At 36.8% G+C, this 13,702-nt stretch overlaps 1 protein-coding gene across 4 annotated transcripts in view; it reads left to right on the plus strand.

Moving 5' to 3' along the window:
- Snx14 (sorting nexin 14) overlaps positions 1–13,702 on the plus strand; it is a 101,920-nt gene that overhangs the window by 40,748 nt on the left and 47,470 nt on the right. The window lies entirely within an intron of this gene.

Below are 13,702 nucleotides of genomic sequence, written 5' to 3' on the forward strand. Positions count from 1 at the left end.
AAAATAATTTTTGATCATCTTCTGTATTTCTGAAGTGTCTGTTGTGATATTGCCTTTTTCATCCCGTATGCTAGTAATTTGGGTTCTCTCTCTTCTTCTCTTCATTAGCATGGCTAAGGGTCTGTCGATTTTATTTATTTTTTCAAAGAACCAACTTTTAGTTTTGTCAATTTTTTCAATTGTTTCTTTTGTTTCGATTTCATTAATTTCAGCTTTGATTTTAATTATTTCTTGCCTTCTACTTCTTTTGCTGTTGTTTTGCTCTTTTTTTTTCTAGGATTTTGAGATGGAGTATGAGATCGTTTATTTGTTGGTTTTTTTCTTTTTTTAAGGAATGAACTCCAGGCAATGAATTTTCCTCTTAGAACTGCTTTCAATGTGTCCCATAGATTCCAATATGTTGTGTCTGTGTTTTCATTTAATTCTAAGAAGTTTTTAATTTCCTCCTTGATGTCTTCTAAAACCCATTGATCATTCAGTAACCTATTGTTCATTCTCCAAGTGATGCTTGATTTTTCCTTCCTTCTTTTATCATTGATTTTCAGTTTCATTCCATTATGATCAGATAAGATGCATGGTATTATCTCTACTCCTTTATATTTTCTAAGAGTTGCCCTGTGACATAATATATGGTCTGTTTTTGAGAAGGTTCCATGTGCTGCTGAGAAAAAAGTGTAACTACTTGATGTTGGGTGGTATTGTCTATATATGTCAATTAAGTCTAGGTTATTAATTGTGTTATTGAGTTCTATAGTTTCCTTATTTAACTTTTGTTTGGAAGATCTGTCCAGTGGTGAGAGAGGTGTGTTGAAGTCTCCCATGATTATTGTATGGTGGTCTATTAGACTCTTGAACTTGAGAAGAGTTTGCTTGATGAACACAGCTGCACCATTATTTGGGGCATATATATTTATGATTGTTATGTCTTGTTGGTGTATGGTTCCCTTGAGCAGTATGACGTGTCCTTCTTTATCCCTTTTGATTAACTTTGGCTTGAAATCTATTTTATTAGATATGAGTATGGACACTCCTGCTTGTTTCCACAGTCCATGTGAATGGTATGATTTTTCCCAACCTTTCACTTTCAGTCTATGTATATCTTTTTCTATCAGATGCGTCTCCTGTAGGCAGCATATTGTTGTGTCTTGTTTTGTGATCCATTCTACTAGCCTGTGTCTCTTAATTGGTGAGTTTAAGCCATTAACATTTAGGGTTATTATTGAGATATGGTTTGTTCTTCCAGCCATATTTGTTTATTAATGTTACTAAACTTGATTTGTTTTCCTCTTTGATTACTTTCCCCCCTTTACTGTCCTACCTCCCACTGTTGGTTTTCAATGTTATTTTCCATTTCCTCTTCCTGTAATGTTTTGCCAAGGATTTTTTGAAGAGATGGTTTTCTAGCTGCGAATTCTTTTAACTTTTGTTTGTCGTGGAAAGTTTTAATTTCGTCTTCCATCCTGAAGCTTAATTTCGCCGGATACACGATTCTTGATTGGAACCCATTTTCTTTCAGTGTTTGAAATATGTTATTCCAGGATCTTCTAGCTTTCAGAGTGTGTGTTGAGAGATCAGCTGTTATCCTGATTGGTTTACCCCTAAATGTAATCTGCTTCCTTTCTCTTGTAGCTTTTAAAATTCTCTCCTTATAATGTATGTTGGACATCTTCATTATAATGTGTCTAGGTGTGGATCTCTTATGATTTTGCACATTTGGCGTCCTGTAGGCTTCTAGGATTTGGGATTCTGTCTCATTCTTCAAGTCTGGGAAGTTTTCTCATATTATTTCATTGAATAGATTGTTTACTCCTTTGGTTTGGAGCTCTGTGCCTTCCTGTATCCCAGTGACTCTTAAGTTTGGTCTTTTAATATTATCCTATAATTCCTGGATGTTCTGCTCATGGTTTCTTAGCAGACTTGCTGAGCTGTCTATGTTCTTTTCATGTTGAAATACTTTGTCTTTATTGTCTGATGTTCTATCTTCTAAGTGATCTACTCTGCTGGTAGTATTCTCTATTGAGTTTTTAAGGTGGTTTATTGCTTCCTGCATTTCTAGGATTTCTATTTGTTTGTTTTTTATTACCTCTATCTCCCTGTGAAATTGCTCTTTTACTTCCTGGATTTGTTTGTGTAGTTCCTTGTCTATGTGATCTTTCATTGTCTGATTTTGCTGTCGCATGTCTTCCTTGAGACTCCAGATCATCTGTAGCATGTATATCCTGAACTCTTTCTCTGACATTCCCTCTGTTGCAGCTATTACCTCTTCTAAAGTTGAGTTGACCTGCATTGCTTGTGGTCCTTTCTTTCCTTGTCTTTTCATACTGCTCACGTTTCTTTCTGCTTGGTGAAACTGTTGTGTTTTTGAAATTTTCCCCCTAATTATTTATATTGCTCTTGTATAGTTGAAAAATCTCCTTTGCAGGGCGGGTAGTGGCTGTGCTCCTCCTCTAATTGGGGTGATCTGTCTACTGTGCTGGCGGGCCGCTAGGCCTGCTCTGCCGGTCGTTCGCAGGTCTGCCCACCCTGCGGGCGCGGGTGGCGGCTCTGCTCTGCCCCCAGTCCAATTGTGGTAATGTGACTACCACCCCCTTGGGTCGTTGGGCGTGATCCGGATGCGGGCGGCTGCTCTGCTCTGCCCCTACTCTAATTGGTGTGACGTGTCTCCCATGCTGGCAGGCCTCTAGGCCTGTTCCGCTGGTGGGTCTCAGGTCTGCCTGACTCTGGCAGTAGGGGAAGTTGGGGGATGAGAGTCCTTTGGTCCTTACGGTCACGCCCACGGAGAGATTTTGAAGTTTCCCGGTTGTTCGCCAGGTGGGCGGGGCTGTTAGCAGAGCCCGGAGGGCATGGCCATGTGCTGGGCCATGTGGGGACCCTTCTAGCTGAGTCGGGCTGCCGGGGGCCGCCTGAAGAGTGGAGCAGCTGCAGCTGCGTGGCTAAGATCCGGGCGGGTGGTGTGGCTGTTCGCAGAGCGAGAGCAGGGCCTCCCGGGAGAGCCGGGATGGCGGGGGTGTCTAACGGTTTGGGCAGCCACTCCACTCCGTGTTACCGCCGCTTGCAGAAGCTGCTGGTGACCGCGGGATTGGACCTCTGCGCCCGCCCACCTGTAGAGCCTGGTAGTTGCGGCTGCTTGGTTAATAGCCGGGCGGGTGTGGCAGCCGGTCGCAGGGTGGGTGTGGCGGCCGCTCATGGGCCTCCCGTGAGAACCCGGTTGGCGGGGCCGTCTGCCGGTTCGGGCAGGGCGGGCCGCACTGCTCCGGGTGCGGGCCGCTTGCAATAGCGGCTGCTGGCTGCAGGATTGGACTTTGCACCCGCCGCGGCACTACCTGTAGAGCCTGGTAGCTGCGGCCGCGTGGTTAAGAGCCGGGCGGGTGGGACGGCCGCTCGCTGAGTGAGAGCTGGGCCTCCCTTCAGAGCCCGGATGGTGGAGGCCGACTGCCGGTTCGGGCGGGGCGGGCCAAGCCGCTCCGGGTGCCGGCCGCTTGCAAAAGCGGCTGCTGGCTGCAGGACTTGACTTCTGCACCCGCCGCGGGGCTGGGTAGCTGTGGCCGCGTGGTTAAGAACCGGGCGGGTGGGGCGGCCGCTCGCAGAGCGAGAGCTGGGCCTCCCGGGAGAGCCGCTTGCAGGAGCGGCTGATGGCTGCGGGACTAGACCTCTGTGCCCGCGTGGCCGGCCAAGATCCACTTCTCTGGGACAAACTGTCACTTTCAATAAACCTACCAGTTCACGGCAGCTCTCCTCTTGAGGGAATTTTGCTAGAAGTTCCTCCGTAGGTAGGCTGCAGCTGATCCAATGGCTCTTTCTGATCCCGTTAAAGTGGAGACGTTGGAATCGCTGCTTCCTCGCCGGCCGCCATGTTGGATTCCTGGTTGTGTTTAACTTTTGAATTTTATCCATGTTAGTGGATGTTTGGTGGTATCTTGTGGTTTTAATTTGTGCTTCTCAAATGACTCTGTTGCATGCTATAATATGCTTATTGGTCATCTGTCGACCTTCTTGTGAAACTGCTAAAATCTTTTCTCTTTTTTATTCTTTTCTTTATGTCATTAAATTATAGGAGTTCCTTATATCTATTCTGGATGTAAGTCTTTTGTCAGATATATGTATTATGAATATTTTCTTCCAGATTTGCATGTCATTTCATTTTCATTTCTGTATCTTTTAGTGAGTAAAACTTTTAAATTTTGATGAAAATCAGTATATCAGTTTTTATTTAATGGTTAGTGCTTTCTGTGACTTCCATAAGAACTCTTTACGTACCGCAAGTTGGGATTGTATTCTCCTATGTTTTTTTCTCTAGTATAATATAGTTTTAGATCTTACATATAGATCTATGATCTATCTTGCAATAATTTTTGTGTTGGAATTAGGTAGAGGTGGAGGTTCATTTTTTTCCCTCATATTGATGTTGTTTTTCCAGTACCCAGTTTCTGAAGAGACATTTCTTTGTCATCTTTCATTTATTTTCTTTTGATTAATTTTTTATTGATATGTGACAGTGGAATGCATTACAATTCTTATTACACATATAGAGCACAATTTTTCATATCTCTGGTTGTATACAAAGTATATTCACACCATTTGTGTCTTCACATATGTACTTTGGATAATAATGTCCATCACATTCCACCATCATTTCTAATCCCATATCCCCTCCCTTCCCCTGCCACCCCTCTGCCCTATTTAGAGTTCATCTATTTCTCCCATGCTCCCTCTCTCTACCCCACTATGAATCAGCCTCCTTATATCAGAGAAAACATTCGGCCTTTGTTTTTTGGGATTGACTAACTTCACTTAGCATTATCTTCTCTAACTTCATCCGTTTACCCATCTTTAATTTCTTTGACTTTTCTTTTTTCAAATAATTTGACCACGTATGTGTACATCTGTTTCTAAGTTGTATTCTTTTCTGTTGTTCCCTCTGTCTGTTCTTTTCTCAAGATAAGTCTTAATTTCTTTGGTTTTGATCAGGTTTTGAAATTAGGTGGTCTTTTTACTTCATTATTTTTCATTATTTTGATTATCCTAGGTTCTGTGCATTTTTATGTAAATTTTGGGATCAAATCACCCCCTCACACATACACACAGGCACATTCTGTTTGGATTTTTTTTTTTTATTGGTTGTTCACAACATTACAAAGCTCTTGACATATCATATTTCATACATTAGATTGAAGTGGGTTATGAACTCCCAATTTTACCCCAAATGCAGATTGCAGAATCACGTCGGTTACATATCCACAATTTTACATAATGCCCTATTAGTAACTGTTATATTCTGCTACCTTTCCTATCCCCTACTATCCCCCCTCCCCTTCCGTCACATCTTCTCTCTCTACCCCAACTACTGTAATTCATTTCTCTCCTTGTTTATTTCCCCTTGTTTGGATTTTTTTGAATTGGATGGCGTTGAATGTTTAGATCAACAATTTCAGCAAAACTTAATAATGACATTTAGCAATACATGAACATGGCATATTTTTCTATTAATTTCAACCTTATTTAATTTCTTTCCATGATGTTTTGTAGTTTTTTTGTTAGGTCTTTATGGTTTGGGATATATTTCCATATAATATTTGAAATGATTCTTCAAATTGTTTGAGTATTCAGAAATTGAATTTTTTATATGTTGACTTTATATTCTGTGATATTGCTAAATTCACATTCTTTATCTTACTTCCTGTGCTTTAGGAGTCTTGGAAGTCAGCTCCTAAGCCCATATGATGGAGTGTTGGGCCTACATTTTCTTCTTGGTCTAATGCCTAGGTCCTTGAATCACTTTGAGTTGAGTTTTGTGCAGGGTGAGAGAGAAGGGTTAAATTTTATTCTACTACATATGAATTCCCAGTTTCCCAGTACCATTTGTTGAAGAGGCTATCTTTTCTTTAATGTATGTTTATGGTGCCTTAGTTTAGTATGATATAACTATTTAAGTGGGTTTATCTCTGTGTCTCCTATTCTGTTCCATTGGTCTTCATGTCTGTTTTGGTGCCAGTGCTATTTTTTGTTATTTTTGTTACTATAGCTCTATAGTATAATTGTGATGCTATTTCCTTCACCTTTTGCACTAAGGATTGTTTTACAATTCTGGCCCTTTTATTTTTCCAAATGAATTTAATGACTACTTTTTTTCTATTCCTATGAAAAACATTATTGGAATTTTAGTAGGAATTGCAGTAAATCTCTATAGCACTTTTTGATAGTATGGTCATTTTGACAATATTAATTCTGTCTATCTGTGAAGATGAGAGATATTTCCATCTTCTAAAGTCTTCTTCAGTTTCTTTCTTTAGTGTTCTGAAGTTTTCATTGTAGAGGTCTTTCACCTCTTTTATTAGATTGATTCTCAAATATTTAATTTTTTTGAGGCTATTGTGAATGGGATAGTTTTCCTATTTTCATTTTTAGCTGATGCATCATTGGTGTATAGGAACAAAATTAATTTGTAGGTGTTAATTTTATATTCTGCTAAATTCATTTATGAGTTCTAGAAGTTTTCTGGTGGAGTTTTTTGGGTCTTCTAAATGTAGAATGATGTTGTTGGCAAATAGGGATAGTTTGAACTCTTCATTTCCTATTCCTGTTCCCTTAATTTCTTTCTTTTGCCTAATTGCTCTGGCTAGAGTTTAAAGGACTATGTTGAATAGAAGTGGTGAAGAAGGGTATCCATGTCTTTTTCCAGTTTTTAGAGGGAATGTTTTCAGTTTTGCTCCATTTAGAATGATGTTGGCCTTGCACTTAGCATATATAGCTTTTACAATGTTGAGGTATGTTCCTGCTATCCCTAGTTTTTCTAGTGTTTTGAACATGAATGGATACTGTATTTTGTTAAATGCCTTTTTTACATCTAATGAGATGATCATGTGATTTTTGTCTTTAACTCTATTGAGGTGATAAATTACATTTATTGATTTCCTTATGTTGAACTAAGTTTGCATTCCTGGGAGAGCCCCACTTGATCATAATGCACTATCTTTTAAATATGTGATTTGCCTTATTAAAAATTTTAGCATCTATATGTTCATTAGGGATATTGGTCTTCAGTTTTCTTTCCTTGATGTGTCTTTGTCTGGTTTTGGTATCGGAATGATACTAGCTTTGTAAAATGAGTTTGGAAGGGTTCCCTCCTTTTCTACATCATGGAACAATTTGAGTAGGTTTGGTGTTCTTCTTTCAAGATCTGGTTGAACTCAGCTGAGAATTAATTTATCTGTTCCTGGGCCTTTCTTTGTTAGTAGGCTTTTGGTGGCATCCTCAATTTCATTGCTTGAAATTGATTTATTTAAATATTCTATGTCCTCACCATTCAGTTTGGGTAGGTCATATATCTCTAGAAATTTTTTGATGTCTTAAAGATATTCTGTTTTTTTCAATTTATTTTTTATTTTTTTAGTTGTTGATAGACCTTTATTTTATTTATTTATACGTGGTACTGAGAATCAAACCCAGTGCCTCAAGATATTCTATTTTATTAGGATTTAGATTTTCAAAATGGTTTCTGATTATAATCTGTATTTCATTAGTGTTTGTGGTGATATTTCAGTTTTCATTGCAGATTTTAGTAATATGGGTTTTCCCCTCTTTATGTTGGGAAGCTTGGCTATGGGTTTATCAATTTTATTTATTTTTTCAAAGAACCAACTTTTTGCTTTTTTGATTTTTTTTTAATTGCTTTGTTGTTGTTTGTTTCAGTTTCATTGATTTTGGCTCTGATTTTAATTATCTCCTGTCTTCTGCTTTTGGTGTTGATTTGTGCTTCTGTTTCTAGGGTTTTGAGAAGTGTAATGTTAGATTATTTATTTGGTGACTTTCTATTCTTTAAATAAATGAGCTCAGTGCAATGAACTTTCTTCTTAGAACCACTTTCATGGTGTCCCAGAGATTTTGATGTGTTGTATCAGTGTTCTCATTTATCTCTAAGTATTTGTATTTCACCCCGGATATCTTCGGCTATCCATAGGACATTCAGTAGTGTATTATTTAGTTTCTGTTTTTTATTTTATTATTGATTTCTAACTTCATTCCATTATGATCTGATAGAATGAAAGATATTATCTCCTTTTTTTTTTTTTGTATTTGCTAAGGGATGCTTTGTGGCCTAAGATATGGTCTGTTTTAGAAAATGATCCTTGTGTTGCTGAGAAGAAATCATATTCATTCATCAATGGATAAATTATTCTAAATATGTCTGTTAGGACCAAATTATCAATTCTATTTTTTAGTTCTATAGCTCTTTTATTTAGTTTTTGATTGGAAGATCTGACCAGTAGTGAGAGAGGTGTGTTGAAGTCACCCAGTATTATTGTGTTTGATTGTTGATTATGTGTGTGTTTGATTCTTGAAATTGAGAAGGGTTTGTTTAATGAACATAGGTGCTCCATTATTTTGGGCATAAATATTTAAAATTGTTATATCTTGTTGATGTATAATTTCATTTAACAGTATGAAATGACATTCTCTGTGTCTTATGATTAAATTAACTTTGACTTGAAGTCCACTTTATCCGATACGATACAAGGATAGAACCCCTCCTGTTTATGAGATCCATGTGAATGATATATTCTATTCCCATCCTTTTACCTTCAGTCTGTGGATATCTTTGCCTATGGATGTCTCTCTTGGAGATAGCATATTTTTGGTTTACTTTTTAAATCCAGTCTTCAAGTCTGTGTCTTTTGATTGATTAGTTTAAGCCATTTGCATTCAGTGTTATCATTGAAAAATGATTTTTATTCCCTCTCATTTTGATATATTTTTGGTTCTTAATTTGATTTATTTTCCTTTGATTGACTATTCTAATGTAGTTCCTTTCTTTGCAGGTTTTCATTTTTATTTTTCATGAAATGTTTGAGTATGTTTTTAGTGCAGCCTTTCTAGTTGTGAGGGCTTTTGTTTCATTGTCAATTCTGAAGCTTAATTTTGCTGGGAATAGTACTCTTATTTGCCATCCATTTTCTTTCAGAGCATGGTATATATTATTCTGAGACCTCCTATCTTTTAGAGTCTGGGTTGAGAAATCAGCTCAAATCTGGATTGGTTTAACCTCTAAATATGATCTGTTGTTTTTCCTCTAGCAGACTTTAAAATTCTGTTCTGATTTAGTATGCTAGTCATTTTCATAATAATGTGCCTTGTTGTAGGTCTGTTGTGATTTTGTATCTTTGGTGTCCTGTAAGCCTCCTGTGGTTGATTTCCATTTCATACTTTAGATTTGGAAATTTTCAAATAATATTTCATTTAAAAGATTGTGCATTCCTTTGGTTTGCATCTCCAAGAGTTCTTCTCTCCCCATAAATCTTAAATCTTGTCCTTTCTTGTTATCTCATATTCGTGGAAGTTCTGTTGTAGTCTTTTAACTTTTACCCATAATCAGCTTCATCTTCAAGAGTATATATTTTGTCTTCATTTCCTGTAACTATCTTCCAAGTGGTTTAGTCTTTCAACTGATTTTTAATTTGGTTTATTGATTCTTTTATTTCAAGGATTTTTTGCTTGATTTTTTTTTCAGAATTTCATCTCTTTATTGATCTATCACTTCCTGTATTTTCTCTCTGATTTCACTCCTTACATCATCTTTTACCTCACAGATCAGTGTAACTATGAACTTTCTGAATTCCTTCTCTAACATTTCTTCCAGTGTGCTGTCAATGAATTCTATTATTGAAGTATTTAGGTTTGTTTGGGGTGGCTTGTTCCCTTGATATTTCATGTTGTTTGTGTGTCTGCCCATCTTGCAGTGTGGATCTGAGGCAGTAGAATTTGTACCCTATGGACTTATAGTATCCCTAAAGGTTTTCAATACTTCATAGTTTAGGGGTAGACAAATAATAGCCACAACCAATGCAAACACCATATAGTCTTAAACCATATAATTCCTGCACAATAAACAGAAATTATGTGATTATTGCCCACAGTAAAAATAGTAAGTTTTCAAAAGGGTTTACAATGAACAGGGAGAGAACAGAAGAGATGTAGGATGTGATGATTGTGAGGGAGGAGGAGAGAAAATAGAAGTAAAAAATTCAATAATGAAAGAGAGGGCAATAGTGTTTGTCTGTTAGAAGAAAAGAGAAAAAGAATCAAGGGAAACATAAGTGAGGGGAAAAAATTTCAAAACAATTAAAAAATAAATACAAGAATACGAAACAAAACTAAAATCCTAGATCTCATAAGACTCAGTCACAAGTAATAACTGCCTTAAAAATGCTAGAAATGAGAAAAAGGCAAATATGTAAATGTATAAGTGTCCATTAAATATTTAGCTCACAGTTACACAAAAAGAAAAGTATGAACAGTTCAAAGAATTGTTTCTGTTGAAGTTCAAAAAATTCTCAGCCTCTCTTCTCAGCAGTGTTAGATATGATGGGCTGGAGGGTGATGTCTGCTTCACCCTCATGGTGGTTTCGCTGGAGTATTTAGTAAGATGAGATCGATTAGGTAGGCAGAGCTCCTGGAGGCAGGGTTTAGGCCTAGGTAGGTTCCAGCTTCTTCATTGAATGGCGATTGATATGAAGATTTTAAATCAGTGCACCTCCAGGGCCCAGCAGTTGCTGATCCACACTGGGAGACTGCACCCCAGGAATCTCCCCTGGGTTTCACCGGTATGGCAGAGGAGACAATGTTTTGTCCTCTCTATCTCCCATGGATCATGTGTTTCCTGGTCTCCTGGGTTCAGTCTCCAAACTCCTGCACACACCCTTTCAGATTCTCAGCTGGCTATGTCTCTCCCAATTGGTCCAGTGAGCCTCTGGACTCAAGAGGGAGAAGTGAGCTGGGTAGGTTTTCTGGATGTGTATTTGTATAAACCCTTCTCCTGTCTGATTTTTCTCCTGGTCACTTAGGCATGTCCTATGTCATATGTTGTGGGTTTGCCAGGCCTGTATTTTGGGATCAACCTGGGTTTGCCAAGAAGTAGCTTACAGAGTGGCCCGTCCCTTCGGTGCGGCTACAAAATGGCTCCTTCCTCTGTCTTCTAGGGACAGCTGGGAGATATGCGGCTTCTTTCCCTTTTGCAAGGATATTGTAGCATGCATTTCAGGTTAATCTGGTAGTGTCTTTGATCTCATGCCACAGATCTCCTAAAAATGCAGGTTCCTTTAATTTCCTATGCTTCCTCTTTGCTGTGAAGGACCACTCAGGCTAGCCTTGGCAGTTTGGGCACAGGATAGTTCTTTCTATATTATTGTATCCAATTTCCTGAGTCCCCAATCTGCTTTGAATGTCCATTATTTTTTCCCAGGAAAGTCCTTTTTAAATTTCTTTTTCATGTACCTTATTGAGAAGCTGCCTATCTGCTTTCTTGGTTTCATATCAAAGAGGAGGCAGAAAAGTGACTTCCTCTATTCTGCCATCTTCAAGACCCATCTTATTAATATTTTTGACTTGTAGATTTTCTGCTTTTACTTTTAAAATTTCTTCTGTTAGCTTCAGAGTTTAGTTTTTCATTTTTTCTAGTTTCTTAAGGCTAGAGCAAAGATGATTAATCTGTATATTTTTCTTCTTTTGTATGTAGGCATTTGAATTTATTTAAATTTATAAATGTCCTTTTATGGACTGGTGTAACTGAACTCCAAAATTTTTATGTATTTTTATTGTTGTTAAGTTTGAAATATCCGAAAATGTCCCTTGTGGTACATTGTTTGACCCTTTGATTATTTTGAAATATATTATTAAGTTTACAAATATTTTGGGATTTTTAAAATATGAGAGATCTTATTGTGATTGCTTTCTAATCTAATACTTTTTCTGATCAGACAATGTATTCTGAATTATTTTAGCCCATTGAAATTTACTGAAATGTGTTTTATGGGCCATACATAGAGATGGTCGTAATGAGTGTTCCATGTGTGTGTTCTGTTGTGTTGGGTAGTGTTCTAAAAGTAACAGTTTAGTAAAATTGATAAGGTTATTCAAATAATCTATATTCTTACTGAATTTTTAATGGATCCATTCTCCCTTTGGTTTTTATAAATTTTGTTCATTTACTTTGTACATAGTGCAGAAACTTTTAAGGTGGACAGTATACTTTTATTTTATTTGTTTATTTTTATGTGGTGCTGAGAGGACCAGTTCCTCTTATATGCTAAGCAAGCGCTCTGCACTGAGCTACAGTCCCAGCCCCTTCTATTAACTTTTTGTGTCTGTCTTGTTTTTTCCTTCCTCTTCCTATTAAGTGGTTGCTCAGAGTATATATCTGTTACTTATCATAGTTCTTTTAAAAATAATTCACTGCTATAGTGAACAGTGTTCAGAACTTCTGCACAGCCTTTAACCCCCATATATATTGTTAATTCTTTAAGTAGTCAACAGGTATCTACATACATTTGCAGGCATTCATACAAATATACATAGACATTCATTTTACAAGGTCCTTAGAACTACTGGCTTATTTATCTTCCTAGTGATCTTTATTTCTTTCTGCAGAACGAGGTTTCTAATATTCTTTCCCTTATGATAGAAATCCCTTTCACATTTCTTGTTGGTATTTTGTTGTTGTTTTGATGGTGCTTGAGATCAAACCCAGGCCTTCAGGCATGCAAGGCAAACACTGAGCCACATCCCCAACCCCCTTTCACATTTCTTGTGTGAACCTGCGGAGGTAAAGTTTCTTAGCTTTTGTGTGAGAAGGTGTTTACTGTTTACTCTTTTAATTTTATTTTTTTTGGTGGTGTTGGGGATTGAACCCAGGACCTTATGCTACGAACTGAACTATATCCCCAGTCCCTACTCTTTTAATTTTTAAAAGAAATTTTCACTGAACATAGAATTCTAGGTTGACATTTTTTTTCCCTCCAATTCAGCACTATAGTCAATTTTCCAGTGTTTTCTGGATAATGCCATTGTTTCTAATTAGAAATCATCTTTAATCCTATGATTCTTCCTCTGATTGTCATGTCTCTTTTCTTCCTGATCATTTTTATGATTTTCTCTGTAGTTTTCAGCAATTTGACTACATAATATAGTTTTAAAAATTAATTCTGCTTGGATTTCCCCATATTCCTAGATATTTGGGTTGATGTTCTTTATCAGTTTTGAAAATCTGTGGCTGTTTGTTATCTTTGTACCGTTTTCTTATTCTTTTACTTTTAGAACTAATTTATATATGTTAAGTCGTAAGGGAATGATAATTATATGTTGTTGTCCCACAGGTTTTATCTGCTATGTTCCAATTTTTTTAAGTGCCCATATCCCCTTTTGTATATTCTTTGAATAATTAAGATTTAATGGGAAAAGTCCTTGTTAACCCCTCTTGGAATAATTAAAAAAGAGGAGTTACTACGACTTCTATCCTAATGCTACTGTCAGTTATTTTTGGAAAAAAAAATTGTTTTCATACTTAGCTCTGCTACCAGTGTGCAGCAAGCACCCATAATAGAGGGAAGTATTGTTTAAAAACATTGATTGGAACTTAAAAATATATTTTTCATTGTTAGTGAATCAGATTTAAAAATACTAAAGGACATACGGTATAAAAATTTATCCACTTTGTTCTTTAGAAGCAATTTTAGAAATGTGCTTAATATTCTAAATTTTCATAATTTGTGTTGCTATTTATGTATTTACATATTTTATATTAAAAATTAAAAATCTGGTTAATTGCATTTCTTTTTCATGTAAATATTTTATCCCTAACATTTAAAAAATGCTGAAAATGATGAATAGATTTATAATTAAAATGAATTAGATTGCTAAAATGAATTTTAAC

The sequence above is a fragment of the Ictidomys tridecemlineatus genome, chromosome 8 (genome assembly GCF_052094955.1).
Source record: "Ictidomys tridecemlineatus isolate mIctTri1 chromosome 8, mIctTri1.hap1, whole genome shotgun sequence".
NCBI classification, from domain to species: Eukaryota; Metazoa; Chordata; class Mammalia; order Rodentia; family Sciuridae; genus Ictidomys; species Ictidomys tridecemlineatus.